The following is a 15,219-nucleotide window of genomic DNA, read 5'->3' on the forward strand; positions in this document are numbered from 1 at the left end:
GTGTGTATGGTGTTCAGTTCCATGGGTTCCTTTGGAAAGCTGCTGAGAGAGAACTTCTTACGCATTTCCAGCTGTGATTGAGGATGGAATTGCATGTTCATGTGCCATGTTTCTGCTGCAGTTTTTGTACGTGTGTGTTAGGGTGATTTCTGGCCCTGCCATAGGTTTAGGCACCTATATGTGCCGTTAATAGTGAGCTACTTCACCATTACTGACAATGCTAATGATGATGATTCTGATAGATCTGCACTTCTGTGCATGGCAGGACTAAGCGTAGCCCTCAGCTGGAGATGTGGCATGTCATAAATCAAATATCTAATATTAACTAGGCCACACCTGAGCACTGAGTATCAATGCAAATGATATCTGGGGAACCAAAACCTCACTCCCCTGTTTTGCCTTGTATTGTTGTGGCTGTATGCGAAGCAGCATTATAGCCACATGGATAGCTCAGTCGGTTAGATCATGCTGATGCCGATGCCAAGGTTGCAGGTTTGATCCCCCGTAAGGGGCAGCTGTATATTCCTACATTGCAGGGGGTTGGACTAGATCAGGGGTTTCCCAAACTTGGGTCTTTCTTCGGCTGTTTTTGGACTACAACTCCCATCATTCCTAGCTAGCGGGACCAGTGGTCAGGGATGATGGGAAGTGTATTCCGAAATCAGCTGGAGACCCAGGTTTGGGATGATCATTATGGTCCCTTCCAACTCTTATGATTCTGAATTGGCCACTTGGTCATTTATTTAGCAGTGTTTCTGGGTGAGAGCCAGCATGGTGTAGTGGTTAAGAGCGGTAGACTCGTAATCTGGGGAACTGGGTTCGTGTCTCCACTCCTCCACATGCAGCTGCTGGGTGACCTTGGGCTAGTCACACTTCTCTGAAGTCTTTCAGCCCCACTCACCTCACAGAGTGTTTGTTGTGAGGGAGGAAGGGAAAGGAGAATGTTAGCCGCTTTGGGACTCCTTCGGGTAGTGAAAAGCGGGATATCAAATCCAAACTCTTCTACTCTTCTTCTTCAGTGTTTACACTGACTGGCTTGGGCTCTCCAGGGTTTCGGGCAGGCGTTGTCCTAGCTCTCCTTGAACCTGGGACCTTCTGTGTGAAAAAGATAGGCTCCGCACTGAGTTTTGGAGCGTGTTCACTTTGTTCCTACATGACGAAGGTCCTTGGTTTCAAGTTTCCTGTATTCTGGAATGGGCCTGGGCCTTGGGAAACCTGAGGGCAGCTATATGGCAGTGTATTCCAGGCATGCATAACCTCATGGAGGCTGGAAGGGATCCCAGAGACCCAGAGTAGAAACTCATCTCAGCTGTACATTTGCTTCCATGCGGGAGGTTTCCTCAAGGGGCCATCTTTCAGATATCGGAGCTCCTTTGAAGGGTGTGGCTGGCATTAAAGGAGCGTGGAGCAGTGGAAAATCTATTCCTTATTGGTGACTAAGCCAACAAGCACGTTCGTTTGTCTTGTTTATTCAGCAAGCCGTAAGCAGGTTGTGGAGATTTTAACCAAATCTAATGGGGTTTCCCTGTTGAGTTCAGCAGAAGCTCAGCAAACTCACCATGCGTGGGTCCTTATGCAAACACCATCCCTGTAGAGAGGAAGCTTGGGGGAAGCCTGAGGTTAACAGAAGTACAAAAAACCTTTACGGAAAAAAACGATAGTGGGAGGGGAAGCACAGACCCCTGACAACTGAGCATCCTCTGTGAGCATAAAATGTTGATCCAAAAGTTGGTTTTTAAAAAAAATACAAAAACAAATCCAAGTGTGGGGTGAAGCAGAACGGAATGGAATAGGATCATATCATAGAAGAGGACCTGGCTGGCTGGTGCCCTGACCTGGAGCAATCCACAGTGGAACATATTTTGTTGCAGGTTTCACCAGTGCACCCCAAGTATGCAAAAACTAATAATAATTAAGATGTCCATATGGTATTGCACTCATGACTCTGTGATTGCATAAGGTTTTCTGCTTCGTGTGGTGGCTGTTGGGCATTTTTAAAAGCACGATTGCCTATCCAAGCTCTTGAAAGAGGATTGTTACGACAGCAGGGGAGTCGCACTGTTGTAAGATCCAGACACATCTGCGCACTGCGCCATGACTGTTGGTTGGATGATTGCTTACCGTGGGGCTGCATGACCACAACACCAATCCTTGTGCCATTCCGTGCAACACCATGCTGTTTTTGGGGAAGTTCATTGTCCCTGCAGCCTTTTTTTTTGTTTTACTCCCCTTTTTATCAGAGCATCAGAACGTAGAAGTGCTGCCCAGCAAGCACTAAAGCAGTAAACCAAGGCTGGTGCTGTAAATAAGAACATGTGGGTTACATTCCTGTATCATGTAGTCCAGAGTTTTGTTCCCTTCAGCCTAATGCCTCTGGAAGATAAAGCTCATAAGCATGGCATGAAGGTCATAGCTATCATCCCCTGTTGTTGTCTCCAGCACTTGGTACTTAAAAAGGAGCATGTTGCTTCTGGGTGCAGTCCTTTCAATTAATAGCTCTCAACAAAATAGCACTTCTGTACTTTAAAAATAAAGATTGGTGCCATGACAGAGACCCTGGGGAAAATTAAGAAGCTGGGGGACCCCTATGCCAACTAAGCTCACATGGTCTTGCTTGTAGACCTTTGCAAAGATGTCTTGGGAAACTCCTAAATGCCAGGGTTCATCACGAAAATGTGTATTTGCATGCCATGCAAAAGGGAGGGAAAGTCACCTCGGGGCGATTTTTACTACGCAAAATAATAAATTTTGCATAGTAAAAATTTGTATTTCTTAATTAGGAGTCTCTAGAAGTTTGTGTATAATTTCTGTGTGGTTTCTTTCTTAGGGGATAATTTCTTCTACCTGGTTAGGAGGAAAGAGTTAACTGAGTAGCACAACTGCTGGGGCTTGCAGAATATAGGGGAGGCATTGCATTGTGTAAATGGGGAGAGCAAGAGCAAAAACTTCACTGAACTACTTGATTCTAAAGTTGCAATCCTAGGCACACTTACCCGAGAGTAAGTCCCATTACTCAATGGGACATGCTTCTGAGTTGACATGTATAGGATCGTCTTGTAAATGGCTCAGAAATATACCTGCATAGATTACATCAGTTAAGTTGCAACCCAGCATTTATTGAACATTCATCATGATTTATTTGCACAAATTTAATAGGGAGGTTGTATAACATTGGCTGTTTCCGGAGCATTCTGTTTTGGTTTTCGGGGTTGGGGGGTGCGCATTTATATGACATTGTGACAAGCAATTGTTATCCCATACTTCTCAGGGCGTTGCTTTCTTTACTGCAAAAGATCTGATTTGGGGAGGAGATTGGGTTTGTTGTGCAAAAGTGCCAGATCACGTTTTATTGTGCAACCAGAATTTGCCAGTATACCACTGAATTGCACCAACAAAATAGTGACAGCCTGGAAAGAAAGAAAGAAAGAAAGAAAGAAAGAAAGAAAGAAAGAAAGAAAGAAAGAAAGAAAGAAAGTGACTTGTGCAAATGTCTACTGTTTGGGTGGCCACTGCCGTTTTTACAAATTAATTTTCCTGATACATGCTGAGCTGTATTTTATTTTATATAGGGCAGCAAAGGTGCATCAAGGAAAAGCATGGAAGACAAATATTCTCTGAGAAACAGGCATCTAAAGTAGTGCTTAAAAACCCATTGCAGAGTACCCGCTGCTAACTGCCTCTATTAGGGGCCGAACCTCTGCCAAATGGTGGCATATGTCAACCCCTAGTGTTAGTGGAGGCTTCGGACTGCATTAACACTGCCAGAATATGCTATGCCAAGATTCTGTTTAAAGGTTAGGTCAGGTATTTTGCACTGGCTAAGGGGAGAGTGACACGAGAAATCTGGCTTAAGTCTGCAGGGAGAAGAATTTGCTCATGCAAAGTCCCATAATTAAGACCTCTAATATGCAAGTCATACTATCAGTTCCTATACTGCCAGTGCCTCTGGAGAAGTACAAATCAGTAAATCATTCTCATTAAGCCTTCAGTGTAACATTACAGACCATGTGGATAGGGATGGCTAGCGATCATTTTCATTAGATGCGCAAAATAGCATTTGTTGAAGTGTTACCATGATATCCACACATTAGTCACCGTTTTCCATCTATTGTGGGTGCCACCCTCCCTCTTTCCCTTCTGCTAAAATGCTTCTCCTCTCCCATTTCCAAATCAGCTGCATTCGCCCCATCTGAAAAGTTGAGACATCAAATCTGAATTCTGCATGAATTGGCCTTGCAGCTTTTACTTCCACCGTGCAAAGGCAGTTTTGTCATCTTTTGCATACAGTTCTCAGGGCAGTCAATATATTGGACTTGCATTGTCTTCTCTACCCATGTTAAGATTTGTGTTTCATTGATGATTTGTCATGTTTAAAGGCACTTTAAAAAAAGATGCTATATTTACAATATTTGTTCAACAACTGAATGTCTTTTAGCACACAATATGTTTGAGATTCAGTTTTGGGAATGATATATACAGAAAGTATTGCTGGATCGGATCCAGACTAGATCATACTTAAAATAGACCCTTTCAGTGGATCTACTCTGACTATGACTAAATCTGGATCCAAGTAACTTGAGAAGAAAGAATTGTTAATACCTATAATACTGTACAAGAATAAAATTAATTGCAGGTTTAAACTTACCTTAAATGTACTAAGTCAACTATCTTTTTTAAAGAAAATCTTATAGTATTCTTTCATGGCTATTACATATCATGTGTTACATTTGACCACTTTTGCAAAACATGCTTGTATTCGATTAAATGCATTTTTCAGAGTGGCATGTAATTCTTTGTGCTGCTTTCACTTAGCATACATGCTTTGCTTTCATAGAGCGGAAATGCAGAATGTCTTAACGCAGGACAGTTGTGGGTGAATTTTGAGGTATAAAATTTGAAAATCTACAACTAGGGGCCATTGCTGCTGGTGGTTTTGCGCGCCAGCCCTGCCAAACCCTGCCCCCCCCTCCCTTGACCCCTCACCAACCCCTGCTTTTCACCAGTCCCCACCCTTTCCCCTTGTCCCCTTGCCTTTCAGGTCAACCAACTGCAACCTCGGCCCCACCTTAAAGCTCATTCAGTCATTGCCCAGGTGAGCCACAGAGGAGCAGGCAGCTCACCAGCAACCACCTGAGGGTACCTGGGGAGCTGCCTGTTCCTCTGTGCCTCACCTGGGCTGTTCATCTGCCTGGGCTGCCCACGTGCTGTTCTGTTGTCCCCTTACAGCAGTGGTGTCCAAACTTTTTTCAAAGAGGGCCAGATTTGATGAAGTGAAGGACTGTGAGGGCCGACCACAGGGCCGACCAAAGTTGTTAACCTTTTTTAGGATTGAGGTTGTTGAGGTTTTTTTTACCCCAGGAAATAAACTGCTGCAGGGGCCAGATTAAACCAACCAGCGGTCCGGCTAGGCCCCCGAAACGGACTTTGGATATGCCCGCCTTACAGTTTGCATGGCTGTCCGTTGGCTGCCTATTGCCTTTCCCTGCAAACTGCAGCATGGCAACGTTCTTATGCAGATAGGTAGAAATGTTTATTGAGTAATTCAGGGGGCACTTGGCAAAGTCCTTTGCGATTGGTTTCACTCTTGCATGAAGTTCATCTTTTCAAGCAGCCACTTGGAACACGGCTACTGTATATTTTAATCCAAGCAGCCCATCTGTAGAATGGGAAAAGAATAATGAATTATGTAACACATCAATGTGCTGGGTGCCTAGCTTGTCTGTGCCACAGGCCGAAATCGTAGAGTCCCTGAAGTGGTTGAAGACATCATGTTAATCCTAAACCAGTGTTTTTCAACCTTTTTTGGGCAAGGGCACACTTGTTTTATGAAAAAAATCACGAGGCACACCACCATTAGAAAATGTTAAAAAATTTAACTCTGTGCCTATATTGACTATATATAAAGTAATTCTCTTGAATAGGAATCAAATAAACACAATTTTTCCCACGGCACACCAGGCAACATCTCGCGGCACACTAGTGTGCCACGGAACAGTGGTTGAAAAACACTGTCCTAAACTGACATGAGGGGTGTGTGCATGTGTCCAAAATCTGCAAGCGGTTTTTGCACCCAATGAGAAAAGCTCTGGATTTCTAGCCATTTTAGGGCACATAAAAGTGTAACCAGACCAATGCTAACAGTCTTCCTTTATGGAACTGGCTAGCAGTGAAACCACCAGTGCAGCATGGGAAAAAGAAGAAGTGTTGCTGTGGGAATGCCTTCCCTTCCCCCACAAGACTGTGGGAAATAGAGTGGTGTTTTGTTTTGTTTTGGGTGACATTACCGTACTAGAGAACTAGTCAGATTTGGCTAGCCACTGTGGGAACAAAATGTTGGGCTACATAGGCTTTTGGTCTGCTCCAGCAGAGTTGTTCTTGTGTTCTTGGATCATAGAGTTGGAAGGGACTCTTAAGGATCATCTAGTCCAGCCCCCTGCAATGCAGGGATATGCCACCTCACGGGGTTGTTGTGAGAATAAAATGAGAGAACCATGTATGCCGCCTTGAGGTGTTTTTGTGTGTGTGTAAACTTCTTGAATTAAAGCTTTTTAAATCGGCATGGTAAACTGGGTGCACCATTTTAGTCAAGTACGTATTTAAATCAAGTTAAGGGCAGAGCAGAAAACAAAACAAAATACCCTTACGCTGGGCTGAGGAGGTTTTGGGTTCAGTGGAAACATCCCTCCGCTTGGCTCTCCCAGCTGAGCTGGCCTCCCACCAGCCTCTGCTGATGCCGTGACCTAAGTGCCACTACACTTACGCTTAGTGCTCACCTGCCCCTACCTCTTGCTGGACATGTAGCCAAGTGAAAGGCTCTCTGGTGCTTTTCTTGACAGGGGAAAGCCCCAAAGTAGTGGGACCCAAAGTAGATCCAGCTTGAGAGGTCTGGAGGGTGACAACATGAGAACAGGGTCTTCTCTGCAGTGGCTCCCCGTCTGTGGAATGCTCTCCCCAGGGAAGTTCGCCTGGCACCGTCACTATACACCTTTAGGCACCAGGCAAAAACGTTCCTTTTTAACCAGGCCTTTGGCTGATCTGTTTGACATCCTATAGCCTTTTAGAATGTGGCTCTTTTCAGGGGTGTGTATGTGTTATTGGGTTGTTGTTTTTATTCTGATTATATATATTGTGATCTTTTCTGTGAACTGCCCTGAGACCTCCAGCTATAGGCCGGTATACAAAGTCAATGGAGAAGAAGAAGAAGAAGAAGAAGAAGAAGAAGAAGAAGAAGAAGAAGAAGAAGGTCTCAAAGCCACCAGCAATGGGCATTGAGCTCAATTCATTTCAGTCTGCCACCCTGGAGCTGATGCAGGGATGAGGCCTGATCATCATGTCCCTTATTTGTTTGTTTGTTTGTTTGTACGCTCATACGGTACATAAAGGTAAAGGGACCCCTGACCATTAGGTCCAGTCATGTCCGACTCTGGGGTTGTGGCGCTCATCTCGCTTTACTGGCCGAGGGAGCTGGCGTACAGCTTCCGGGTCATGTGGCCAGCATGACTAAACCGCTTCTGGCGAACCAGAGCAGCACACAGAAATGACGTTTACCTTCCTGTCTGGAGCGGTACCTAATTATCTACTTGCACTTTGACGTGCTTTCAAACTGCTAGGTTGGCAGGAGCTGGGACCGAGCAACAGGAGCTCACCCCGTCGCAGGGATTCAAACCGCCAACCTTCCGATCGGCAAGCCCTAGGCTCTGCCGTTTAGACCACAGCGCCACCCGCGTCCCTTAACCTGCCGTTACAGTACACCATATCTTTAAAGCACATCCGAATCACATTCTTTCCCTCAAAGAATTCTGGGCACTGTAGTTTACCCCTCAGAGTTATCATTCCCAGCAACCCTTAACAAACTACAGCGCCCAGGATTCTTTAAGTGGTGAAATGTTCTCTGAATGTGCTTAAAAGCTGCGGTGTACTGTATAGACAGCCTAAGTTTGTATAAAACAAAATAAATAATAAAAATTAATAATAATAATATTCCTTCCAGTAGCACCTTAGAGACCAACTAAGTTTGTCATTGGTAACAGCTTTCGTGTGCATGCACACTTCTTCAGATACACTGAAACAGAAGTCACCAGACCCTTATATATAGTGAGAGGGTGGGGAGGGGTATTACTCAGAAGGGTGGTGGGAATGGGTGATCAGCTGATAGGTGTGGAAAACCTGTTGATGACTGTTAACGACTGCAATTGGTCTTACAGGAAAAGGCAAGGGTGAGATGGCTAAAGATAGCTTTGTCATGTATAATGAGATAAGAATCCAATGTCTTTGTTCAGACCAGGTTTCTCCACGGTTTTAAGTTTGGTAATTAGTTGCAATTCAGCAACTTCTCTTTCCAGTCTATTTCTGAAATTCCTTTGTAGTAAGACAGCTACTTTGAGATCTTGTATAGAATCCCAGGACATAGAAATAGACTCACTATATTTAAGGGTCTGGTGACTTCTGTTTCAGTGTATCTGAAGAAGTGTGCATGCACACGAAAGCTCATACCAAGAACAAACTTAGTTGGTCTCTAAGGTGCTACTGGAAAGAATTGTTTTGTTTTGTTTTGACTATGGCAGACCAACACGGCTACCTACCTGTAAGTTTGTATAGTTAGTTACTTTCCTTTTCTTATTATTTTTTATTCCTTTTCTTATGTTATAGTGACATCTGGTGGTGCTTGTAAAATTTCCTCAGAATGCTAATACTGTACTTCCTTTTTTAAAAGCATGTTAGTACAAGTGGAACAGTGTTTGAAATAGCATACTTAGAAAATCCTCATACTGATTTCAATAAAGTGACACCAGGGTTCTCACTACCAGAGAATTTCCTTTTTTTCTTTTTCAGTCTGTAGGGACAATTTTTACCACAACACTTAGAATTCTACATCCCTTTATATGTACAAGCTGTATCTCAGTAAATCACACATGCTTACCCCCTAATGAGTTCCTGTTTCTCACCTGCCCACGTATTTTTAAAAATAATGTTATAATTTGGGAAGAATTTCATAGAATCATAGAACTGTAGTGTTGGAGGGACCCATGGGGCCATATAGTCCAACCCCCTACAATGCAAGAAACTCAACGAGATCATCCATCACAAATGGCCATCAAACTTCTGCTTAAAAACATCTGAGGAAGGAGAAGCCACCACCTCTCACAGCCCCTGTTGAACAGCTCTTACCGTCAGAAAGGTCTTCTTGAGTTTTAGTCTGAATCTCCTTTCTTGGAACTTGAAGCCATTAGTTCGAGTCCTACTCTTTGGAGCAGGAGAAAACAAGCATGCTTGCTCCATCCTCCGTGTGATAAGCCCTTGAGATATTTGAAGACGGCTTTGATGAAGCCTGCAAAAATTAGTCGATCAAGATATCCGCTTCAGAAGTAACGAAGATCAGTTACAAAGGCATTCACTGGGCAGAACGGCTAAAAAAAAAAGGAAATGGTTTTTTTTTTTTTTTAAATGGAGGAGCCTGTTAGTCTATCCTGTTAAGAACTTGAATGCCATTTGGGGGTTGGTGACTTCTGGGGATGCAGGAAATTCCCGATGAGCGATTATGTGCTATCCAATGGTGGAAACTAAGTGGGAAGAATATTCTGAGGCCCAGCATGCAACGAAGTAATCTGCCATCACTAATTTAGATGCTGAGAAATGTAGCTTGGTGAGTGACAGACAGCTGTTAATTCCATCGCTTGCTGGATTAAGGGCTGGCTCTGCTCTTAGGCAAATGAGCCAACTGGGTCAAGAAAGAGATGCCTCCACTGAAGGACAGAGCTATGTTTGCCATGGAGCCTGCCCTGCACCATCTAAAGTGTGTTAAAGTGGAGCAAAGTATGCTGTCCTGAAATATACTTGGAGTCGAGTGTGAATTTCATGCTCTTTATTCAGCTTGTAGTAGCGAAGAATGGATCTTTTCCCCAAAACACCTGCTAAATATACATTATTTACACAATGGGCCTCACATGATTGGCTGATTCCAGGCTGCTCCTGTAGGCCAATCAGGTTGTGGATTCACTTCCTCCAGAAGCCTGATTGGCTGCTCCTGCAGGCCAATCAGGTTGCTCATTCACTTCCACCTGGAGCTGGATTGGGTGGCTCCTGTGGACCAATCAGACTGCTGCATTCTGGGTCCTACTGTTCTAGGATTCAGCTCAGTACATAACATGTCCCATCACCAATGTTCTACTCAGACCATGTTCATACCTTACATTTAAAGTGCTGGAATACCACTTTAAACAATCAGGGCTCCCCCCCCCAAAGAATATTGGGAGATGTAGGTTTTTTTGTTTTTAAGGATGCTGTGAGTTGTAAGGAGGCCCCTATTCCCATCATAGAGCTACCACTGCCAGAGTTTCCTGTGAAGAAATCTTTTTTTTAAAAAAATATTTTTTTCCTCAGGTTTTCAACATTATTTCCATCCATTTCACATATTTCCATTTATACAATACTGAGGCATTCCCACCCCACAGACTCTCCCCCCACCCCTCCCTGGCTTCCAAAATTAATTCCATGCATCTAATTATATTTTCCTAACTCTTTACTTCCTCAATTATTATAGCTTAATTTTTTCTATGCATCCTAAATGTTGTAATAGTCCTGCTAATGTTTCTATATAATTACAATGGGTTTTAAGGTCTTCTATAAATTTTATCCAGTCTTTATTTTTAAAAAAATTATCATCAAGATGTCTGATCCTGACGGTCAACTTTGGATTTTAAAAATGATGGACTATGCCGAAATGGCAATCTTTCTTTGTTGGTGTTTTCTGCTCTTTCCACATCTGAGCCAGTAGCATTCTTGCAGCTGTTGTTGCATACATAAAAAGTCTTTTGATGTCTCTTGGTATTTCACCTCCTGTTGTAACTAATAAGAAAGCTTCTGGTTTTTTGATAAAAGTTATCCTAAACATTTTTCTCCAATTCATTATATATCATTTCCCAGAAGCCCATTACCACTTTGCATGACCACCACATATGTCAAAAATTTCCCTCTTTTCCCTTGCATTTCCAACATACATTTGATACACTTTTATACACTTTTCCCAACTTCAGAGGGGTCAAGTACCATCGATACATCATTTTCATATAATTTTCCTTTAGCACACAATATGCTCCCTGTGAAGCAATCTTGACGGGTAACAAAACTCTGAGAATTGACATCACCCCTCCATCCCTCTGCCATTGTTGGCAAAGGTCATTTCCCCCACTTTCAGCTAGGAGAGTTTTAGTTGTTGCAGAGCTTGAACGAAACCTTTCTCTTGACGTCTGCTACACATGAACATGTCCCCTATGCTGCCACCTGCTATGTACATGCAAATACATGTATGGGTGGTGCTGTGGTCTAAACCACTGAGCCTCTTGGGCTTGCCAACTGAAAGGTTGATGGTTTGGATCCCTGCAGTGGAGCAAGCTCCTGTTGCTCTGTCCCAGCTCCTGCCAACCTAGCAGTTCGAAAGCACACCAGTGCAAGTAGATAAATAGGTACCGCTGCGACAGAAAGGTAAACGGTGTTTCCGTGCGCTCTGGTTTCCGTCATGGTGTTCCGTTGCACCAGAAGCGGTTTAGTCATGCTGCCCACATGACCCAGAAGTCTGTCTGTGGACAAGCGCCAGCTCCCTTGGCCTGAAAACGAGATGAGCACCGCAACCCCATAGTCACCTTTGAACGGACTTAACCGTCCAGGGGTCCTTTACCTTTCTTTACACACAAATAGTGCTGCTACATTGGTAAAGGAAGATCACTTTTAGCACACACAAAGCTACTAGGAAAGAATTGCTCTGATGATGCAGCCCCCCCCCCCCAAAATCAGGGAAGTACAGATTCAGAACAATGGGTAGCGTCACCCAAATGTACCGGTATTTGGATTTTGCAGGGAACTTGTGGAGTTCAAGCCTTCCCATAAGACAGCTTGCATGCTGCAGAAGTTGAACCAGTTAAACAAGACACACAAGACAAAGGATTTGCTTACTGCACACAACAAACAACAACACTCCTTAAATAATTATGTGATTTCACCTTGCAAAGGCACAACATTTAGCTCTTCTTGGAAGCGGTTATACATGGTTGGGGAATGTGCGGCCCTTCAGATATTGTTAGACTACAACACCCATCGTCAATGTCCAACAACATCTGGGTTTGGGCTAGCTGACAATTTAATAGGTCCCATATTCAGATGGTTAGGACCTTGGAAAATTGCTTCAAGTCCATCATCATCAACAGTGCAGTGCAGTAATTCTCCAAGAAGGCACTCAGAACAGGGAGAGAATTTTATGAAAGGCAATGCTTCTAGGGTCTGCCTGGGCACAAATAAAAATAAGTGAAACTAAACTGATGTAACTGCTTTTTGGGAGCCAGTGTGGTGTAGTGGTTAAGAGTGGTAGACTCGTAATCTGGGGAACCGGGTTTACCTTTCCGCTCCTCCACATGCAGCTGCTGGGTGACCTTGGGCTAGTCACACTTCTTTGAAGTCTCTCAGCCCCACTCACCTCACAGAGTGTTTGTTGTGGGGGAAGAAGGGAAAGGAGATTGTTAGCCACTTTGAGACTCCTTTGGGTAGTGAAAAGCGGGATATCAAATCCAAACTCCTCCTCCTCCTCCTCCTCCTCCTCCTCCTCTTCTTCTTCTTCTTCTTCTTCTTCTTCTTCTTCTTCTTCTTCTTTCCCCCTACCTCAAATTTATATTGAGAACTTTCTGGATCTATTTTATTTTAAAGTTAAAACAAGAGCATCAGATTCAGTACAAGCCAAGATACTTCTTTAGTTAATTGTGCAGAAGGGAGAACTGTAAGAAGTACAGATTCTCTTATTGCTATCCCAGTAGGATAAGGAAATTGCACATGATGACTTTACTGCAACTATTAATGACACAAGTACTTTGCCCCATATTTAATCTAGTGATTTAAAAGACCTATTTGGATACAGTTTCAGTGAAAGAGTTGCATCTCTCAGCCAAGGGTGAAGGAATTATGTACTGATGTTCCTTGGTGCACTGAAAATCTAGAGGTCTGTTTCAAGGCACGTTTTCCTACTCTCTTGATAAGGAATTTGTTTGAGCCACACACAGCATTCTGATCTAGGGTAATCTATGGGTCACTGTGTTTCTCCCAGTCTGTGGACTCTACCTGCCAGATGACTGTTTATAACAGGATGGCAGATTAGGGGGTCAAGAGAGCCGTTGGGGTTTTAGGTGGGTCGTCATTCAGCTCACTCCAACCTCTCATTAACATCTTGAACACGTGAACAAATCAAAGGCTAAAGTTAATTCAGGGACTGTTTTCATTCCTGAAGCAGTTGACAGTCTATATAAACAGAAACAAATCCCACAATCCAAGCAATTGTAATTGTGGGATAGAAGCATCTGAAATGGCAAACACTGATATAATGGAGGTGCTTTTCCCCTTTCCTGACACAGGTCAAGTAAACTTTAAAAACAAAAGCACCTCACGGTTCTCCATTCAACACAACACTTCCAACAGCCTGTTAACAGTCTGCTGCAAAAAGAAATTGGCTTGCTGGAGAAAGCTGTGACTGGCTAGTCCACACACACACTGAACAGTAATCATTCTATTAAGTAGCAAGGATACATGGCAAAATTTTGCTGCATGTTCCACTTGTGTCCACCACCCCCCCTTTTAAGTTTAGCAGATCCCTTCTTCTATCTTTCACTTTTTGCTATGTTGCACAAGTTCATCTCCTGGCTTCTTTGTTCCTTGAGCTGCTTTATGTCTGTAACATTATGTTCCAGTACAACTGAGGAGCAGCAAAACACTGGGCAGAACGGTTAAAGCAATTCTCAATCAAAACAGGTGGTTATCAGAGGAGTTCTCACAAAGAGGCAGAAGGAATAGCATCTTTGTAGCATCTCTAGGCTTTCTGCATCAAAATATTGCAGCTGCTGCTTGTGTTCGTGATATATGAAGCTTGCGAACGGCTGGGCTGCAGCCAGTTTTCATAAGGCAATACACTTGCAATATTTAATAATTATAACGAGATTTGTTTGTTTTTTTGTTTGTTTTTTTAAAAAAACACTTCTCTTTTTTCACATAAGTGGACAGAATTTGCAGGCAAATTAGTCCCCCCAGAGCCTAAACCACAGAGCCTAGGGCTTGCTGATCAGAAGGTCGGCAGTTCGAATTCCTGCGACGGGGTGAGCTCCCGTTGCTCGGTCCCTGCTCCTGCCAATCTAGCAGTTTGAAAGCACGTCAAAGTGCAAGTAGATAAATAGGTACTGCTCTGGCAGGAAGGTAAACGGCGTTTCCATGCGCTGCTCTGGTTCGCCAGAAGTGGCTTAGTCATGCTGGCCACATGACCCAGAAGCTGTATGCCGGCTCCCTCGGCCAATAAAGCTGCAACCCCAGAGTTGTCCATGACAGGACCTAATGGTCAGGGGTCCCTTTACCTTTACCCATCTGAAACCAAAGGGGCACGTTGATGGCCAGATGTGAAATATACAGGCATTGTTTTCAACTGTCCCCCCCCCTAAACAGTAGAGCCAACCTTGTTCCTGCTTCACTATTCCACTTTGCATATGTGAGGGCTTACAATCCACTCCAAATAAGAAACTCAGGGCCTAGAACCATTCTCCCTGGTATTACGCCAAATGTATGTGAAATAGCTGCCCTATCTCTTCTCAAAGACAGATGCATTGCTCATGTTTGGACACTATCTCACTAATGCCAGGGCAGCAGTTTACTGAATCTGGCAGCAACATGCTGTACCGTCCTGCCAGGGTGTCCTCAAGACTCCGTCTCAAGCTCATTGCTCACCTTCCCATAAGACAACCGCAGCTGTACTAGCACAACTTACCAGGTGATTGATTTTGAAAAGGAAGGAAGGAAGAAACATTAGCTAACTCCAATTTCTAGATAATCTGCTGTAGCAAGTCAGGACAAACACTTGAAGTTTCTTGGGGGGGGGGGAGCCAGAGGGTGAAAGGCATATTTGGAGAGAGCCAGGCTAAACAAATATGGGCTGTTCAGAACAGGACGTTTGCTGCCAGAAAGCCCGTCCCTGAGGCCTGGGGCAAAACTTGAGGTGTTTTGGCTCACTTGCAATACATGCAAGTAAAAAGGTCTTGACTTTCAGGGTGTGTATCACTGCTCTGTCCAGCTGCTGAGCAGATTGTTCCTCAGGCACCGGGAGCAAATCCTGCAAGAGATTTATCTCAGAGTTCTTCCTAAAGGGATTTTGTTGTTCAGTCGTTCAGTCGTGTCCGACTCTTCGTGACCCCATGGACCAGA

The sequence above is a fragment of the Lacerta agilis genome, chromosome 6, assembly GCF_009819535.1.
Source record: "Lacerta agilis isolate rLacAgi1 chromosome 6, rLacAgi1.pri, whole genome shotgun sequence".
NCBI lineage: Eukaryota > Metazoa > Chordata > Lepidosauria > Squamata > Lacertidae > Lacerta > Lacerta agilis.